This window comes from Chrysochloris asiatica, unplaced genomic scaffold (genome assembly GCF_000296735.1).
Source record: "Chrysochloris asiatica unplaced genomic scaffold, ChrAsi1.0 scaffold00197, whole genome shotgun sequence".
Lineage (NCBI taxonomy): Eukaryota > Metazoa > Chordata > Mammalia > Afrosoricida > Chrysochloridae > Chrysochloris > Chrysochloris asiatica.
In genome coordinates, this window is record NW_006408715.1 from 1,334,618 (window position 1) to 1,348,299 (window position 13,682).

Here is a 13,682-nt window from a genome sequence, read left to right on the forward strand (position 1 = left end):
GGGCATTCACAGGAGGCCTGGCTATGTGTGCATGGATGTTTCTAAAAGGAAACAAATTACTACCCGTCTCTAAGGCCCCCTACAGACCTTCTCTAAATTGAGTAGAGAAAAGCTCCTGAAGTGAAGGGCAGCGGTACTGTGGCCCTGTCTTTCTCCTTGGATTTTGCCTCCTGGCTGTCACCACTGTCATACCACAGCTGTGTTTCCTCTGGCTAATGTGGGCTGAACCCCCTTTCCTTTCCCATTAAAAATAACTTCATGACATCGAAATATTAATGGGAGACAAGAGGGAAACAGTCATTGAGCAGCATAGAGTTAAGTTTGTATCAGTGACTTTACTCAGGGTAACACCCTTGCCCTCAAGCAGGAGTTCTCTACCTGGGGTCTCTGGACTCCCTGGAATTGTATGCAAAATGTCGTATGTACTTTTGTGTCTATGTTTTTCTAGGTGGTGGTGGTGGGGTGGTTTATGGTTTTTATATCCTCAAAGCTCTAACAGAGGCAAAGGACCACTGCTTCATGGTCACTGTATTTTGGCCAAACCAAGATGGTGCCAGGTTATTGGCAGCCTTTGCTGGCCCCACTGTACCAGCTCTGTGACTGGCCCTGGACTTGCAGCTGCTGGATGACTTCTTGTTTTCTGCCGCCTCTGGAATTGGGCTTTGTGCATATTTGAAGATATTGTTGCTGGGTGGTACAAATAGTTAAGCACTTGACTAATAGCAACAGGTTGACAATTTGAACCCACCCAAAGACATCTCTGAAGACAGACCTGATGATGTGCTCCTGAAAGGTCACAGCAGTGAAAACAGGGACAGCTCTCCTCTGCATACATGGGTTGCCATGAGTGTGAAGCAACTCAGTGGCAACTAACAGCAGCCCCACCTTTCACCACACTTACAGACCCTTCCTGCTTCGTGAGTCTCAGAGGTACCAAGCTTCTTCTCCTGCTCCATTCTGGTTTTGGCCTGCGAATGTGCCTCATTCATCCCTTGGGCTCTGGTGAACAAATCGGCCCTCCCCAGTTGAAGTTTTCAACTCTATTTTTTCCTTGCAGCAGCCTGTGAACTTCTCAAAAGAGTCCCCTTGGGTTTGGGAATTATCAGTGGCTTTGCCACCAATTAGTTTGTGATCTTTGGCAGGTAATCTAACCTAGGGACATTGGTTTACTCATTTGTATAGTGGGGATAATAATACCTACCTCAGGGTTGCTACAAAGATTATTTATTGTGTGTAAACAATAAAGCACTATCTATGCCAGTAGTGATAGTTATTGCCTATCGTACCATACTTATCCAGATTGACCATACAATAACCATGACACACTCCATTCTGTGAAAGAAGGGTCATTGCCACACACAGACATCCAATCATAGGTCATCTCTGGGCAGATCTTACTTACCAATTCCTGGATTTGGGAGGCAGGACCTGTGATTTTTATAATCCTTAGGTGTGCTGACCTTACTGATCCAATTGCTTTGATATATGGGAATGGAAAAAGGCCTGTAAGCTTTGGTTTTACTTACTTCACCCTACTCTCTTGAGCTTTATGGGATAGTTCCACTGTGGAGGAGGAAGGGAGTTGAGGCCTCTGGGGAGGGAGGAGAAGAAGTCTTGAAATGGGATGGGGAGGACCAGACCATAGTGGATTGGGAAGCTTTGCTCTATGAACAGTGATTCTGGTTGGAGGAAGATAGCATGAGGAATGTAGAAAAAATGAGGAAGGATGGAAATACATATGAAGGGAGAGGAGCCATGTCTTAGAACTTTCAAGTCCCAGGAATAAGTGATATTGAAGGAAGTTGAAACCAACTCCCAAAGAGTGTTAATGACTGATTGTTTTTATCTTTGGACAGTGGTGGTGTGTAAAGGAAGAGGATCTGTGAACAAGTTGACTGAAGAAGACTGCAGAGTTGGGACAACTATGGTCTTGCAGCCTTCTTGCCCCATACACCTGCAAGGAAGACTCTTAGGAATCTGCTGAGTTGTAGGATATTGAGTAAGTCATAAGGGAGTGGGAGGAAACTTGTGTTTGTGTTTATCTCCAGACTCCAAGGATTACTCACTTTCTGGCCCCCACACAAGTTCCCCGCGTGCTTTTGGTTTTAGCCCCTGGATCATAACTGTGACTCAATTTGTCAGCCCTAACCTGTGGTCTGCTGCTACTAATGTGATCTTTCTGAACCAGCAGAGTGAGAAAGATACACTAAATTGGCACCAGCATGTCACTGGCCCTGATCCCAATGGGAGACAGGTTCACTACCTTCCCAGGAGTTCCCATTCCCCTTCTTTCCCCAAACAACTTTGTTGTTAAGTGCCATGGAGTCATTTCTGACTGAGAGAGACCCTGTATAGTGTTTCTAAAGCTGTAAATCTTTGCAGGACTATAAAGCCTCATCTCTCTTATAGAGCGGCTGTTGGTCTCAAATCACCAACCTTGTAGTTCTCAGTCCAGTGCTGGTTCTACAGAGTCATGGTACTCCCACACGTTGACTAGTGGCCTCATTAATGGTAAGAAAAGGCTCCCATGTTTGCTGGACCCTGACCCTTCTGACTAATCTACTCCTGCAAGGGGATATCCCAACTGTGGCCACTAGGCACAGATCTTCTATCAAGGGTGTAGGGATAAAATTTGTCTCTTTTCGTTGTAGAGACAAGATTGGAGTTTTTAGATTGTTTTCACCAACTGCAATAAAAGCAACAAAGAGATCTTTCTGCAGTTCTCTGATAGTCCTTGGTGGAGCCCAGGGGCGGTTCTCTCTGGCATGTCAGTCCACCTCATTGAAATGCTCCCTCTTTCTACCTGACCCTCTACTTTACCAAACGTAATGTTCTTCTCTAGAGACTCGTCCCTCCTAATACCATGTCCAAAGTACATGAAGCAAAATCTCACCATCATTGCTTTTAAGGAGCATTTCAGCTATACTTATTCCAGGGCAGATTTGCTTGTTCTGGGAGTCCACGATATATTCAATATTCTTCGTCAAAACCCTAATTCTCAAAGGCATGAATTCTTCTCCTGTCTTTCTTATTCACTGTCCAGCTTTCACATGTATATGAGGTCATTGAAAATACCCTGGCTTGGGTCAGGCACACATTAGTCCTCAAAGTTACACCTTTGCTCTTTAACACTTTAAAAAGGTCCTTTTTTGGCAGCAGATACAAGATCGCTATGAGTCAGAATGGACTCGACTGCACCTAACAACAACAAATGCCTAATACAATATATCATTTGATTTCTTGATGACTGCTTCCATGGGCACTGATTGTGGCGGTCCCCACCCTAATATCCACTGAATACGTGACAAACTACCTTAGCAAGTGTCACACTCAGCACAGAAACACAATCCTTTATCTTAGAATAGTGATGTTGTTGGTGTCTGCCAGAGGATGGAGTACCCTCCAGACATCTTCCAGTTCTAGGCCATGCCAGGATCTTCTTTGAACTGATATCTTATCAAACCTGGTATTCCTGTGCCAACCCTCAGCTCTATACCTGTACCAGGATGGACCCTCCTCTACCTCTACCCATACACCTACAGAACCCATCCTCATTGGGTGAGAAAAACCTCTAAATTGTCTTGAGAGCCAGCAGAGGTTGACTCAGGGAAGCCATATTCAGAAACTCTAATCACCTACTCTCTGATGTCATCTTGAGGACTAAGGTGATCCTGACCCAAGCCATGGTCTTTTCAAGAACCTCATATGCATGCGAAAGCTGGACAGTGAATAAGGAAGACCGTAGAAGAATTGATGCTTTTGAGTTATGGTGTTGGAGGAGAATATTGAAAGTGCCATGGGCTGACAAAAGAACCAATAGATCCGTTTTGGAAGAAGTGCAGCCAGAGTGCTCCTTGGAGGCCAGGATGGCCAGGCTTCATCTCTCATACTTCGGACATGTTGTCAGGAGAGACCAGATGAGGATATCTCTAGAGAAGGATATCATGTTTGGTAAGGTGGAGGGTCAGAGAAAAAGAGGGAGATCCGCAATATGATGGATTGGCCAAGTGGCATCATTGATGGACTCAAGTGTGGCAGCGATAGTGAGATTGGCCCAGGATCAGGCAGTGTTTGGTTCTGCTGTGCATAGGGTTGCTATGAGTCGGTACCAATTCAATGGTACCTGGCAACAACTCTGATAGGAGCTCTGGTAGTGTAGTGGTTATGAATCGGTCTGTGAACCTTAAGGTCAGCAGTTCAAAACTACCAGCTGTTCCATGGGAGAAAGATGAGGCTTTGTGCTCCCGTAAAGATTTATAGCCTCAGAAACCCTATACAGGGTCGATATGAGTTGGAACCGACTCCACGGCACATAACCACCAGCACTCTCTTTGAAACCACTGTGGTTGGCATTTCTAGCTGCTAGATGGCGCCCTTGGACAGTTATTGCACTTCGTTGAAAAACAGGCAGGCCAGAGGCAGTGAGCATTGCAAAATGCTCCCATGTGGTCTCCCATCTCTCTAGTAACCAGGCCTGACCTGCTTAGCTTCTGACATCTGAATTCAGGCTGCTATGGCTATATACAATGCCACCTTGCTCTCAGCACCCTAGGTCAAAGTTCTTGGCACAGAGGTTTGTTGCCACAGAAAGGTGCTCAGGCACAATGGCCCATGACTTTCCCAAATATGGCCCTAAGGTGTGAATGTCCTGGAGGTGGGCTTATCTGTGAGGTATCAGGAGCAAGGCATGAGAGTGGGGGCACTGGCTTAGATATTAATTGTTGTGCTATTCTCACACTTGACACCTCACAGGTTGTAGTCAGGTTTCCCAGGGCTGTGGAAGAGCAGAGAACACCTCTTTGAAGAGATTGCTTGCCTTTGAGGTTAGAGCTGTTCACACTTTAATATCCACTGAATACCCACCAAACCACCTCAGCAAGTGTCGTACTCACACAGAAACACAATCCTCTCTCTCAGAATAGTGCTGTTGTTGGTGTGTCTGTCTAAGCGAATGGAGTCCCCTCCAGACATCTTCCAGTTCCAGGTCATGGCAGGATTCTCTTTAAACTGATGTCTTCTCAGACCTGATATTCCTGCACCATCCCTTAGCTGTCTACCTGTTCCAGGAAGGACCCTCCTCTACCTCTACCCCAGACACCTATAGAACCCACCCTCATTAGGTGAGAAAGACCTCTCAGTTGCCTGGAGAGCCAGCAGAGTCTGACTCAGGGAGGCCATATTCAGAAATCTAATCACCTACTCTCTAATACCCCTGTGGTTTGCATTGGCAGCCAGTAGGTGGTGCCCTGTGCTCTTCATTGGAAAAAAGGTGAAAAGGTGGACCAGTCAGTGTACATGTGCAAAAGTGCCACCAGCACCTGGTGTTCCCAGGTGGTATCCCATCCCAGTAATAACCAGGCCTGGCCCTACTTAGCTTCTGAGATCTGAAGAAATTGGGTAAATTCAGGCTATTTTGGTGCTCTGGTAGTGTAGTGGCTACAAACCGGGCTGCTAATCTCACAGTCACCAGTTCAAAACTACCAGCTGTTCTGTGGAAGAAAGATGAGGCTTTCTGCTCCTGTAAAGATTTATAGCCTTGGAAACCCTATTCAAGGTCGCTATGAGTCGGAAGTGACTCCACGGCACATAACAACAACAACAATAATGGCTGTATATAATGCCACCTTGCTCTCAGCACCCTAAGGTAAACCTCCTGGCCTGGAGGGTTGTTGGCACAGAAAGGTGAATAGGCACTATGGTCCATGGCTCAGATTGACTTTCCCAAATCTGGCTCTAAGGCATCACTGCCCTGGAGGTGGGCTTATCCATGAGGCATCAGCCTGGGTGCAGGGCATGGGAGAGGGTCACTGGCTAAGATATTAATTGCTGTGCTAGTCCCACTTGAGAGTCCTGGTGTGGGGCTGTGGGCTAATGCGTCAGACTGCAAAGTCGTTTGAACTGCCAGGTTGGTGATTCAAGCTCACCAGCTGCTCCTTGAAAACCCTATACAGGGTCACTATGAGTCAGAATCAACTCGACGGCACATAACAACAACAACAAGTCCCACTTGACACCTCATTGGTTGTGGGCAGGCTTCCCAGGGCTGTGGAAAAGCAGAAAACACCTCTTTGAAGCTATTACTTGCCCCTGAGGCTAGCTGTCCGAACCCTAATATCTACAGAATACCCTCCAAACCACCCGAGCAACTGTTGCACTTAGCATAGAAACACAATTCTCTGTCTTAAAATAGTGATGTTGTCGGTGTGTCTGCGTAAGAGGATGGAGTCCCCTCCAGACATCTTCCAGCATACATTGCCACCTTGCTCTCAGCTCTCTAAGGAAAAGCTCTTGGTATGGAGGGTTGTTGGCACTGAGAGGTGCTCAGTCACTATGGCCCATAGCTTGGATTGACTTTCCCAAATGTGGCCCTGATGCATCCATGTCCCATAGGTAGGCTCATCCATGTGGTGTCAGCGAGGGAGTGGGGCACAGAGAGCACAGGCTTAGATATTAATTGCTGTGCTATTCCCACACTTGACACCTCACTGATTGTGGGCAGCTTCCCAGGACTTTGGAGAAACAGAGAATACCTCTTTGAAGACATTGGTTGCCCCTGAGGGTACCTGTCCCTACCCTAACAGCCACTGAATACCCTCCAAACCACCTCAGCAAGTGTTGCGCTTGTCACTGAAACCCAATCCTCTCTCAGAATAGTGATGTTGTCGGTGTGTCTGCCTAAGAAGATGGAGTACCCTCCAGGCATCTTCCAGTTCTAGGCCACGGATCCTCTAGAACTGATAACATCTAAGTCTTTGTATTTTTGTGCCAACCACCAGCTATGACCCTGTCCCAGGGTGGGCCATCCTCTACCTCTACCTCATCCACCTGTAGACCCACCCTCATTAGATGAGAAGGACCTCTAAGTGGTCTGGAAGGCAGCAGAAGCTGACTCAGGGAGGCCATATTTAGAAATTTGAATCACCTGACCCTGCTTAGCTTCTAAGATCTGATGGGATTGGGGCAATTCAAGCTGCTATGGCCGTATACAATGCGACCTTGGTCTCGGCGCCCGAAGACTAAGCTCTTGGCAAGGAGGGTTGTTGTCCTATAAAGGTGCTCAGGCACCATGGCCCATGGATTGGATTGGCTTTCCCAAACAATGCCCTAAGGCATCCATGTCTGGGAGGAGGGCTTATCCATGAGGTGGTGGTATGGAAGTGGAGCAGGGAGAGCATAAGCTTAGATATTAATTGCTGTGCTATTCCCACACTTGACACCTCACTGGTTGTGGGCAGCCTTCCCAGGGCTGTGGAAAAGTAGATACTATCTCTTTGAAGATGTTGGTTGCCCTGTGGCTAGCTGTCCCCACCCTAATATCTTCTGAATACCCTCCAAACCACCTCAGCAAGTGTTACACTTGGCACTAAAACCCAGTCCTCTACCTCAGAATAGTGATGTTGTCAGTGTGTCTGCATAGAAGTATGGAATAACTTCAGACATCTTCCAGTTCTAGGCCATGGCAGGATCCTCTTTGGACTGATGTATTCCAGAACCCACCATCATTGGGTGAGAAGGACCGCTAAGTTGTCGGGAGATCCAGCAGAAGCTGACTGAGGGAACCCACATAAAGAAAATTTCATCACCTCCTAACTGGTTGGCAATGGCGGCTACTAGTTAGTATCTGTAAGGCTTGAATATTTTCTTCAAGTCCCTCAGTTTGAAAAATGCCAAGCGTGTTCTTCCTTTTTGGTTTTCTGACTCCAGATCTTTTGCACATTTTGTTGTAATATTTGGCTTTATCTTCTCAAGCTGATCTTTGAAATTTTCTGTTCAACTCTTGGACCTCATTTCTTCCATGTGCTTTAGCATCTCTAAGCTGGAGAACAAGATTTCAGTGTCTCTTTGACATCCATTTTTACTTTTTCCTGTATGCTGAGCAAATAACCCAAGAAGCTGGCTTCTATGAAGAAAAACGTGACATCAGGATTGGAGGAAGACTCATTAACAACCTGCAATATGCAGATGATACAACCTTGCTTGCTGAAAGTAAAGAGGACTTAAAATATTTACTGATGAATATCAAAGAGCACAGTCTTTGGTATGGATTGCACCTCAATGTAAAGAAAACAAAAACCCTCACCACTGTCTCAATAAACAATGTTCTTAACAAAGTAAAGATTGAAGTTATCAAGGACTCATTCTTCTTGAATCAACTATCAACACTCATAGAAGCAGCAGTCAAGAAATCAGATGGCGTATTGCAGGATCTGTTACGCTTATGTTTCAGAGAAATTTCCCTTATTATAACCCTAAAAACTTTCTGTCCCGTTTTTTTCTTTCATTGTAGGTTATACCAATCATCCTTAACTTTCTCATCTTTTCTGCTTTATAGCTTTATCATTTGCCACTAATTGCCTTGTGGTTTTCTATTATTTATGCTTATTTAGATCCTTAATAATATATTGACTTTCTTAGCACTGTAATACTCCTTTATTATCTCATTTGATGGTGCCATGTCATCTTTGAGCTCTTATTTAGTTAAATTTATTACCAAGTTCTATAGCTCAGAGTCCTTGGGTAGCATATAGAAAAGGAGCTCTGGTAGCGTAGTGGTTACGAATCGGGCTGCGAACCTAAAGGTCAGCGGTTCGAAACTACCAGCTGCTCCGCGGGAGAAAGATGAGGCTTTCTACTCCCGTAAGGATTTACACCCTCGGAAACCCTGTACAGGGTCGCTATGGGTCGGAACCGACTCGACAGCACTAACAACAACAACAACTAATGAAAAGGTTGGCAGTTAAAACTCACCCAGAGGTGCCTGAGAAGACAAAGGTGCCTTCTGAAAGGTTGTGACCTTTAGAATCCTATGGAGCAGTTCTACTCTGTACCGATGGGCCACTAGGAGTTGGAACAGACTCAAAGGCAAACAACAATAGTTGCTTGAAGCCCTTGTGGATAAACTGCTGCTTTGTATTACAGAGATGTTTTATTCTAGATCAGCTTCTCAATCTGTCTCTGCACATGTTGTTTTCCTACCTTCCTTTCTTTCATGCCTACATGTAAGCCATTTATTTTCATCTCCTTTATGTTTAACTCAGCTCAGTCCAAACCTCTGTCTGCTCTGTTGCATGCAGTTGAATGCTCTAAAAAAATCTTTTGTCTTCTACTCTGCAAACAAAAAAAAAGCTGTGACACCAGTCACCCCTCCCACAACACTGTCGACTTCTCAGTTGGGTTCAGTAATCCATTGCAATAGCCTCACAGACACACACCATACTCACAGTTAGGGGTTTCTTTGGGAAGTTTACAGGTTACAGTTCAGGGTTAGAAATGTTCAAGGCATAGCTCTTCCAGTCACAACAAACTCGCCTCAGCTGTGCACACAGGCAGGCCTCTCTCTGCCCCAACAGTTTTGCAAAGCTCTTTTAGGACTGCTGATAAATGTAGGTAAGATAAAACATTTCACCAGAAGCCACAGCTGAAGGTACTCAGCTCTAGTTCTGTGGGTCAACAAACCTAGCTCCCTCAATTAAGTGCCTGGAGGCACCGCACTTGATACTGAATCTCCTGTCACAAGTCACTCAGCTTTACTCGCTGTGAGGGTTGGGAAGTGCATGGCTCTGTCTAGTGTTTTGGTTCTTGATACTGCTGCTCCTTCCCCTCTGCCATGCCTTCCTGTTGAGGAGGTAGGTTCAATGTGCACAGATCTCTGGGTCCAAATGACACACTCCACTCATCACACTTCTTTGGTGGCAAGTGAGATCCCCTGTCCTGCTTCTGAGATGGCTGGTAATATACCCATGTTAGAATTCCAAGTTTATACAATCACAATGAACTCTATTAGCAATTATTCACAACTGATTCATATCATCCTATATCTTTTCCCACCTTCTCTGACTCAGACCCAGGAAAAGATTCATTTGGTGGGAGTTACATACTAAACGAATTCACTATACCACATACTCTCACATGCATACAGTTTGAATGAGTATTGGGTTTTAAAAGAAAACAGCTCTTCTGAATTTAAGTATATTTGTTGTTGTTAAGTGCCATCGAGTTGATTCTGACGCATAGTAACCCTGCATAGGGTTTCCGAGGAGCAGCTGGTGGGTTTGAACTGCTGACCTTGTGATTCGCAGTCCAGTGCTGATCCTACAGCGCCACACCAGAAGTCCTAGATGCAAGGAAAGTGTGACTTTTGATAGCCTAATGACAGTCCTTGCTGAAGCTCCATTTTGCTTTTTTCTAGAATCCCACTACTCTATTTACCAGAGCTCATGAACCCATAGAATGTGAGTCCTTCTCCCCAACACAGCACCCAAACCAACGCACTGCCACTGAGTCAAATTCTAATTTATAGCAACCCTATATGACATACATCAGAACTACCCCATAGGGTTCCCAAAGCTGCAATATTTACAGAAGCAGACTGACACATCTTTATCCATTGAAGTGGTTGGTGTGTTCAAACCACTTGACCTTTCAGTTAACAGTCAAGCATCTTAACTACTGTACCACCAGGCTCCTTTCCAAAACAGGACCCCAAAACCCACTGCCATAGAGTTAATTCCAGCTCATAGCAACCCTGTGTAAGGTTTCTGGGGCTGTAAATCTTTACTGGAACAGAAAGCCTCATCTTTCTCCTGCAGAGCAGCTAGTGAGTTTGAACAACTGAACCTTGTGGTCCAGTGCGTATCCTGCAGTACAACCAGGACTCAATACAGCACAAAGCCCAAGAAAATGGCAAGTGCTTGTGACTCTTCCTGTTTCTACCAAAGTCCCACAGAACTTAGAGAAGCTGCTACTCTGGGATGAATCCCCTTAACTTTTCTCAGGGTTTCACACTCACCTGCTCAGTTTGCTTCTCTCCAGTTATAGAACATTCATGCAGCGCATCAAAAGTTAGTGAGTGGGGTAATGAATGATTTCCATTCCTTTGGGACCAGGCTGGCAAAAGGAAATGGGGATAAGACTCCTGTGGTACAATGGTGAATAATCCCCATCAGGTTTGACTGTGAGGTTAGGAAATGTAGCCATAGATGTTTTTTGACAAAAGGAGGAGAGTGAGTGATTTTGCAGGCCAGGGGGTCCCTGGGACCATCAAGTGAGAAGAGTGGAGAGCAGGGAACCCTACCCAGAGAGGCAGTGACGCCAGGGCTGGAGACAGAGATGATGACGTGGAGGGATGGAGCGGATGGGGACACTGGACTCAGGGAGAGGGGTTGAGTGCTGGTGGCTGAGGGGTGGGGGGCGGGCCTGTGTGGTGTACCCTTTGGGGTTATATGGTGATACATGGAGGGGATTGTAATCATTGTAATGGAACAAAATACAATAGGATGAATGTAAAGCTGATGTTCTCCCATGTAAACCTCACAATAAAAACTTAAAAATAAAAAAAAGTTAGTGGGATAAGGCACTTCCCTGTGTTGCTTTTCACACCAGAGTTTTTATTCTTTCCTTGTTTTTTTTAAGGTTTTTATTGTGGATTGAGTGAAAGTTTTTAGGGCACATCATCGGTTTCACATTCAAACATTCATATACCTTGTTTCATTACATTGATTATAATCCCCTCCACATACCATCAGTTAACAGAGTTTCTCTCTATCCTCTTTAGCTTTTTTGGGGAAAAACTTTGCCTTTTTGGAATTTACAGTCTCAGCTTTTAGGGAAGGTTTTTACATGTATCTGTGGGTATCCAGGGCTCATGTATGGAATTACTAACCAGCATAACTGAATAATCAGATAAGGGACATTTTGCTATGTCTGCTAGGTGGCTAAAGTCTGATCCTCAGAGCCTGTGGTTTGGAAGGTCAGCAACGCTTGGGCCCACAGGGCCTTGAACTCCTGACCGGGTCTGCACGGTCTGCATCAGATTCCCCCTTATTTATTATTTGTTTAAGGGACGCTGCCTGCCTTAGGCGGTCAGTGCGAATTCCTCAGTCTTACCCATCATCGAAACTCATTGCAGCATGGCAAGGGCTCTGTCTTAGGTTGTCTTTCCTTGGTGTTTACAAAGGTTTTGGTTTGTTGTTCTTTTCTTTCTTTAATTACAGTGACTTATCTTAGCTATGAAGTCCTGGTGTGGTGCTGTTGGCTAATGTGTCAGACTGCAAATTCACTTGAACTGCAAGGTTGGTGGTTCAAGCTCACCAGCTCCTCCTTGGAAACCCTATATAGGGTCGCTATGGGTTGGAATCAACTCGACGGCACTTAACAACAAATCTTTGGTATATATGTTTTATTTATTTATGTTTTTACTTTTTAAAATTGTATTGCTGTTAAGTGCCATGGAGTCAGTTCCGACTCATAGCAGCCCTGTATAGGGTTTCTGAGGAGCGGCTGGTGAGTTTGAACTTCTGACCTTGTGATTCAAACTAACCTTGCAGCCCAGTGCTTTATTCTACAGTGCCAATTCCACTCCTAAACATAAGCCCAAAATAATTTAAAGCAGAGAGTCAAACAGATACGTGTACACCAGTGTTCACTGAAGCACTTTTCACAAAAGCCAAAAGATGGAAATAGCCTAAATGAATAAAGAAAATGTAGTATAACTATACAATGGACTATTACTCAGCCACAGAGAGGAGTAAAGTCCTCATTCATACCACAGCATGAATGAGTCTTGAAACATTAAGTTAAGCAAAGGAATTCAGTCAAAAAATAACAAATATCTGTTATGATACCATTTATATTATATTAAATACCTAGACTAGGCAAGTCTTTGGAGCCCAAAGACTCTGAAACTTGCTCTTGAAAGTAGAGAAGACAAAGCAACTACAAGAAATCATAATGTAAAAGAGCTAGACCGAATATTTCAAAGGGAAACTCGAGAAGGCAAAGTAAAGGGTTATAATGAAATGTGAACAGATCTGGAGCTAGAAAACCTAGAGATAAAGAAAACACTGAACATTTCTCAGGCTGAAAGAACTGAGGTTGCAATGGTCCTGATGTGGTGCTGTAGGATAAGCATTGGACTGCTAATCACAAGGTCATTGGTTTAAACCCATCCACTTCTCCTCAGAAACCCTATACAGGGTCACTACAGATTGGAACTGACTCAACAGCACTTAATACCATAACAACATGGGCAAAATATTGAATGACGTAGGAAGCATCAAAAGAATATGGAAGCCTTTCCTAGGCAGCTGCCGAAGATGGTAGAGGGGCAAGTCTTCATGCTCGATGGCCGAGGCCATCTTCTGGGCCACCTGGCAGCCATTGTGGCCAAGCAAGTGCTGCTGAGCTGGAAGGTTGCGCGTTGTGAGGGCATCAACATTTTCGGCAACTTCTACTGAAACAAGTTGAAGTACTTGGCCTTCCTCCGCAAGCAAGCGACTGAACACCAACCTATCCCAAGGCCCATACAACTTCTGGGCCCCCAGCTGCATCTTCTGGCAGACAGTACGAGGTATGTTGCCCCACAAGACTAAACGTGGCCAGGCTGCCCTGGACCGCCTCAAGGTGTCTGACAGGATCCCACCCCCCATGACAAGAAAAAGTGGATGGTAGTTCCTGCTGCCCTCAAGGTTGTGAGACTCAAGCTTACTTGGAGGTTTGCCTGCCTGGGTCGTCTAGCATACAAGGTGGGCTGGAAGTATCAGACGGTGACAGCCACCTTGGAGTTGAAGAGGAAGGAGAAGGCCAAAATCCACTATAGGCTTTGGAAACAGACTGAAAAGAACTTGGAGAAGAAGATCAACAAATACACAGACGTTCTCAAGACCCACGGACTCCTGGTCTGA

At 45.2% G+C, this 13,682-nt stretch overlaps 1 pseudogene; it reads left to right on the forward strand.

Moving 5' to 3' along the window:
* Nucleotides 1–13,094: 13,094 nt before the first annotated feature.
* Nucleotides 13,095–13,682, forward strand: LOC102826305 (annotated as a pseudogene).